This window comes from Salmo salar, chromosome 08 (assembly GCF_965601325.2).
Source record: "Salmo salar chromosome 08, fSalSal1, whole genome shotgun sequence".
In the NCBI taxonomy this organism is placed as follows: domain Eukaryota; kingdom Metazoa; phylum Chordata; class Actinopteri; order Salmoniformes; family Salmonidae; genus Salmo; species Salmo salar.
Genome location: NC_138298.1, coordinates 5,375,001 through 5,380,000, shown reverse-complemented (window position 1 = coordinate 5,380,000; position 5,000 = coordinate 5,375,001). Strand labels below are relative to the sequence as shown.

The following is a 5,000-nucleotide window of genomic DNA, read 5'->3' as shown; positions in this document are numbered from 1 at the left end:
ACAGCACCTGGTATTCCCAGGCGGTCTCCCATCCAAGTACTAACCAGGCCCGACCCTGCTTAGCTTCCGAGATCAGACGAGATCGGGCGTACCCAGGCTGATATGGCCGTAAGCGAGAATCAATCTCTTGCTACAACATATATAGTCAAAGTGAGTCTGATAAAACAGACATTTAGTCAATTCATCATTAAATGCTTACTACAAGGCAGTGTTGCTGATGAAATAGTGCAAGAGCACACCCTCGTGGACAAAATGCTTACAGCACCTGGTATTCCCAGGCGGTCTCCCATCCAAGTACTAACCAGGCCCGACCCTGCTTAGCTTCCGAGATCAGACGAGATCGGGCGTACCCAGGCTGATATGGCCGTAAGCGAGAATCAATCTCTTGCTACAACATATATAGTCAAAGTGAGTCTGATAAAACAGACATTTAGTCAATTCATCATTAAATGCTTACTACAAGGCAGTGTTGCTGATGAAATAGTGCAAGAGCACACCCTCGTGGACAAAATGCTTACAGCACCTGGTATTCCCAGGCGGTCTCCCATCCAAGTACTAACCAGGCCCGACCCTGCTTAGCTTCCGAGATCAGACGAGATCGGGCGTACCCAGGCTGGTATGGCCATAAGCGAGAAACAATCTCTTGCTACAACATATATAGTCAAAGTGAGTGTGATAAACAGACATTGCATTTTCACCAATTAGATAAGCAGCTTGAACTTTGTGTCACTGAAAAAGTAGAAGAAATTACAAACACTGTTCCCATCACTTTTTAGCACAGGTAGTTGGATAAAATACAAACTTTATTTCCTTTCATCATTTGAACAGGGCAAAGGAGCATAAAGCACACACAAGCTGCATTCAGCAACAATATTCTTGTTTGTCTTATAAATACAAGGCAGATGCTAATTGAAAACACAAGGAAATTTGATCCTATTAAAAAGGCAGGAAGCTGCATTTTGTCAATTCATCATTAAATGCTTACTACAAGGCAGTGTTGCTGATGAAATAGTGCAAGAGCACACCCTCGTGGACAAAATGCTTACAGCACCTGGTATTCCCAGGCGGTCTCCCATCCAAGTACTAACCAGGCCCGACCCTGCTTAGCTTCCGAGATCAGACGAGATCGGGCGTACCCAGGCTGATATGGCCGTAAGCGAGAATCAATCTCTTGCTACAACATATATAGTCAAAGTGAGTCTGATAAAACAGACATTTAGTCAATTCATCATTAAATGCTTACTACAAGGCAGTGTTGCTGATGAAATAGTGCAAGAGCACACCCTCGTGGACAAAATGCTTACAGCACCTGGTATTCCCAGGCGGTCTCCCATCCAAGTACTAACCAGGCCCGACCCTGCTTAGCTTCCGAGATCAGACGAGATCGGGCGTACCCAGGCTGATATGGCCGTAAGCGAGAATCAATCTCTTGCTACAACATATATAGTCAAAGTGAGTCTGATAAAACAGACATTTAGTCAATTCATCATTAAATGCTTACTACAAGGCAGTGTTGCTGATGAAATAGTGCAAGAGCACACCCTCGTGGACAAAATGCTTACAGCACCTGGTATTCCCAGGCGGTCTCCCATCCAAGTACTAACCAGGCCCGACCCTGCTTAGCTTCCGAGATCAGACGAGATCGGGCGTACCCAGGCTGGTATGGCCATAAGCGAGAAACAATCTCTTGCTACAACATATATAGTCAAAGTGAGTGTGATAAACAGACATTGCATTTTCACCAATTAGATAAGCAGCTTGAACTTTGTGTCACTGAAAAAGTAGAAGAAATTACAAACACTGTTCCCATCACTTTTTAGCACAGGTAGTTGGATAAAATACAAACTTTATTTCCTTTCATCATTTGAACAGGGCAAAGGAGCATAAAGCACACACAAGCTGCATTCAGCAACAATATTCTTGTTTGTCTTATAAATACAAGGCAGATGCTAATTGAAAACACAAGGAAATTTGATCCTATTAAAAAGGCAGGAAGCTGCATTTTGTCAATTCATCATTAAATGCTTACTACAAGGCAGTGTTGCTGATGAAATAGTGCAAGAGCACACCCTCGTGGACAAAATGCTTACAGCACCTGGTATTCCCAGGCGGTCTCCCATCCAAGTACTAACCAGGCCCGACCCTGCTTAGCTTCCGAGATCAGACGAGATCGGGCGTACCCAGGCTGATATGGCCGTAAGCGAGAATCAATCTCTTGCTACAACATATATAGTCAAAGTGAGTCTGATAAAACAGACATTTAGTCAATTCATCATTAAATGCTTACTACAAGGCAGTGTTGCTGATGAAATAGTGCAAGAGCACACCCTCGTGGACAAAATGCTTACAGCACCTGGTATTCCCAGGCGGTCTCCCATCCAAGTACTAACCAGGCCCGACCCTGCTTAGCTTCCGAGATCAGACGAGATCGGGCGTACCCAGGCTGGTATGGCCATAAGCGAGAAACAATCTCTTGCTACAACATATATAGTCAAAGTGAGTGTGATAAACAGACATTGCATTTTCACCAATTAGATAAGCAGCTTGAACTTTGTGTCACTGAAAAAGTAGAAGAAATTACAAACACTGTTCCCATCACTTTTTAGCACAGGTAATTGGATAAAATACAAACTTTATTTCCTTTCATCATTTGAACAGGGCAAAGGAGCATAAAGCACACACAAGCTGCATTCAGCAACAATATTCTTGTTTGTCTTATAAATACAAGGCAGATGCTAATTGAAAACACAAGGAAATTTGATCCTATTAAAAAGGCAGGAAGCTGCATTTTGTCAATTCATGATTAAATGCTTACTACAAGGCAGTGTTGCTGATGAAATAGTGCAAGAGCACACCCTCGTGGACAAAATGCTTACAGCACCTGGTATTCCCAGGCGGTCTCCCATCCAAGTACTAACCAGGCCCGACCCTGCTTAGCTTCCGAGATCAGACGAGATCGGGCGTACCCAGGCTGGTATGGCCGTAAGCGAGAAACAATCTCTTGCTACAACATATATAGTCAAAGTGAGTGTGATAAACAGACATTGCATTTTCACCAATTAGATAAGCAGCTTGAACTTTGTGTCACTGAAAAAGTAGAAGAAATTACAAACACTGTTCCCATCACTTTTTAGCACAGGTAGTTGGATAAAATACAAACTTTATTTCCTTTCATCATTTGAACAGGGCAAAGGAGCATAAAGCACACACAAGCTGCATTCAGCAACAATATTCTTGTTTGTCTTATAAATACAAGGCAGATGCTAATTGAAAACACAAGGAAATTTGATCCTATTAAAAAGGCAGGAAGCTGCATTTTGTCAATTCATCATTAAATGCTTACTACAAGGCAGTGTTGCTGATGAAATAGTGCAAGAGCACACCCTCGTGGACAAAATGCTTACAGCACCTGGTATTCCCAGGCGGTCTCCCATCCAAGTACTAACCAGGCCCGACCCTGCTTAGCTTCCGAGATCAGACGAGATCGGGCGTACCCAGGCTGATATGGCCGTAAGCGAGAATCATTCTCTTGCTACAACATATATAGTCAAAGTGAGTCTGATAAAACAGACATTTAGTCAATTCATCATTAAATGCTTACTACAAGGCAGTGTTGCTGATGAAATAGTGCAAGAGCACACCCTCGTGGACAAAATGCTTACAGCACCTGGTATTCCCAGGCGGTCTCCCATCCAAGTACTAACCAGGCCCGACCCTGCTTAGCTTCCGAGATCAGACGAGATCGGGCGTACCCAGGCTGATATGGCCGTAAGCGAGAATCAATCTCTTGCTACAACATATATAGTCAAAGTGAGTCTGATAAAACAGACATTTAGTCAATTCATCATTAAATGCTTACTACAAGGCAGTGTTGCTGATGAAATAGTGCAAGAGCACACCCTCGTGGACAAAATGCTTACAGCACCTGGTATTCCCAGGCGGTCTCCCATCCAAGTACTAACCAGGCCCGACCCTGCTTAGCTTCCGAGATCAGACGAGATCGGGCGTACCCAGGCTGGTATGGCCATAAGCGAGAAACAATCTCTTGCTACAACATATATAGTCAAAGTGAGTGTGATAAACAGACATTGCATTTTCACCAATTAGATAAGCAGCTTGAACTTTGTGTCACTGAAAAAGTAGAAGAAATTACAAACACTGTTCCCATCACTTTTTAGCACAGGTAGTTGGATAAAATACAAACTTTATTTCCTTTCATCATTTGAACAGGGCAAAGGAGCATAAAGCACACACAAGCTGCATTCAGCAACAATATTCTTGTTTGTCTTATAAATACAAGGCAGATGCTAATTGAAAACACAAGGAAATTTGATCCTATTAAAAAGGCAGGAAGCTGCATTTTGTCAATTCATCATTAAATGCTTACTACAAGGCAGTGTTGCTGATGAAATAGTGCAAGAGCACACCCTCGTGGACAAAATGCTTACAGCACCTGGTATTCCCAGGCGGTCTCCCATCCAAGTACTAACCAGGCCCGACCCTGCTTAGCTTCCGAGATCAGACGAGATCGGGCGTACCCAGGCTGATATGGCCGTAAGCGAGAATCAATCTCTTGCTACAACATATATAGTCAAAGTGAGTCTGATAAAACAGACATTTAGTCAATTCATCATTAAATGCTTACTACAAGGCAGTGTTGCTGATGAAATAGTGCAAGAGCACACCCTCGTGGACAAAATGCTTACAGCACCTGGTATTCCCAGGCGGTCTCCCATCCAAGTACTAACCAGGCCCGACCCTGCTTAGCTTCCGAGATCAGACGAGATCGGGCGTACCCAGGCTGATATGGCCGTAAGCGAGAATCAATCTCTTGCTACAACATATATAGTCAAAGTGAGTCTGATAAAACAGACATTTAGTCAATTCATCATTAAATGCTTACTACAAGGCAGTGTTGCTGATGAAATAGTGCAAGAGCACACCCTCGTGGACAAAATGCTTACAGCACCTGGTATTCCCAGGCGGTCTCCCATCCAAGT

The 5,000-nt window shown here is 43.4% G+C and overlaps 15 non-coding genes across 15 annotated transcripts in view; all 15 read right to left on the bottom strand.

The window, feature by feature from the left end:
* LOC145883807 (5S ribosomal RNA) overlaps window positions 1-114 on the bottom strand; it is a 119-nt gene extending 5 nt beyond the window's left edge. Inside the window, exon 1 of the ribosomal RNA XR_014395383.1 lies at window positions 1-114. This exon is cut by the window's left edge and continues 5 nt beyond it. This is a non-coding gene — a ribosomal RNA (5S ribosomal RNA).
* A 139-nt stretch (window positions 115-253) lies between these two features.
* On the bottom strand, window positions 254-372 carry LOC145883806 (5S ribosomal RNA). The gene has a single exon (XR_014395382.1). It is a non-coding gene; the product is annotated as a 5S ribosomal RNA (ribosomal RNA).
* Window positions 373-511: 139 nt separating this feature from the next.
* Window positions 512-630, bottom strand: LOC145881982 (5S ribosomal RNA). The gene has a single exon (XR_014393549.1). It is a non-coding gene; the product is annotated as a 5S ribosomal RNA (ribosomal RNA).
* A 409-nt stretch (window positions 631-1,039) lies between these two features.
* Window positions 1,040-1,158, bottom strand: LOC145883805 (5S ribosomal RNA). Its single transcript, XR_014395381.1, has one exon. It is a non-coding gene; the product is annotated as a 5S ribosomal RNA (ribosomal RNA).
* A 139-nt stretch (window positions 1,159-1,297) lies between these two features.
* LOC145883804 (5S ribosomal RNA) lies at window positions 1,298-1,416 on the bottom strand. The gene has a single exon (XR_014395380.1). It is a non-coding gene; the product is annotated as a 5S ribosomal RNA (ribosomal RNA).
* Window positions 1,417-1,555: 139 nt separating this feature from the next.
* Window positions 1,556-1,674, bottom strand: LOC145881980 (5S ribosomal RNA). Its single transcript, XR_014393547.1, has one exon. It is a non-coding gene; the product is annotated as a 5S ribosomal RNA (ribosomal RNA).
* Window positions 1,675-2,083: 409 nt separating this feature from the next.
* LOC145883803 (5S ribosomal RNA) lies at window positions 2,084-2,202 on the bottom strand. The gene has a single exon (XR_014395379.1). It is a non-coding gene; the product is annotated as a 5S ribosomal RNA (ribosomal RNA).
* A 139-nt stretch (window positions 2,203-2,341) lies between these two features.
* On the bottom strand, window positions 2,342-2,460 carry LOC145881979 (5S ribosomal RNA). Its single transcript, XR_014393546.1, has one exon. It is a non-coding gene; the product is annotated as a 5S ribosomal RNA (ribosomal RNA).
* A 409-nt stretch (window positions 2,461-2,869) lies between these two features.
* On the bottom strand, window positions 2,870-2,988 carry LOC145857232 (5S ribosomal RNA). Its single transcript, XR_014378129.1, has one exon. It is a non-coding gene; the product is annotated as a 5S ribosomal RNA (ribosomal RNA).
* A 409-nt stretch (window positions 2,989-3,397) lies between these two features.
* LOC145883802 (5S ribosomal RNA) lies at window positions 3,398-3,516 on the bottom strand. Its single transcript, XR_014395378.1, has one exon. It is a non-coding gene; the product is annotated as a 5S ribosomal RNA (ribosomal RNA).
* A 139-nt stretch (window positions 3,517-3,655) lies between these two features.
* LOC145883801 (5S ribosomal RNA) lies at window positions 3,656-3,774 on the bottom strand. Its single transcript, XR_014395377.1, has one exon. It is a non-coding gene; the product is annotated as a 5S ribosomal RNA (ribosomal RNA).
* A 139-nt stretch (window positions 3,775-3,913) lies between these two features.
* Window positions 3,914-4,032, bottom strand: LOC145881978 (5S ribosomal RNA). The gene has a single exon (XR_014393545.1). It is a non-coding gene; the product is annotated as a 5S ribosomal RNA (ribosomal RNA).
* A 409-nt stretch (window positions 4,033-4,441) lies between these two features.
* On the bottom strand, window positions 4,442-4,560 carry LOC145883800 (5S ribosomal RNA). The gene has a single exon (XR_014395376.1). It is a non-coding gene; the product is annotated as a 5S ribosomal RNA (ribosomal RNA).
* A 139-nt stretch (window positions 4,561-4,699) lies between these two features.
* LOC145883799 (5S ribosomal RNA) lies at window positions 4,700-4,818 on the bottom strand. Its single transcript, XR_014395375.1, has one exon. It is a non-coding gene; the product is annotated as a 5S ribosomal RNA (ribosomal RNA).
* A 139-nt stretch (window positions 4,819-4,957) lies between these two features.
* The window catches only part of LOC145881977 (5S ribosomal RNA), a 119-nt gene continuing 76 nt past the window's right edge, over window positions 4,958-5,000 (bottom strand). The window contains exon 1 of the ribosomal RNA XR_014393544.1: window positions 4,958-5,000. This exon is cut by the window's right edge and continues 76 nt beyond it. This is a non-coding gene — a ribosomal RNA (5S ribosomal RNA).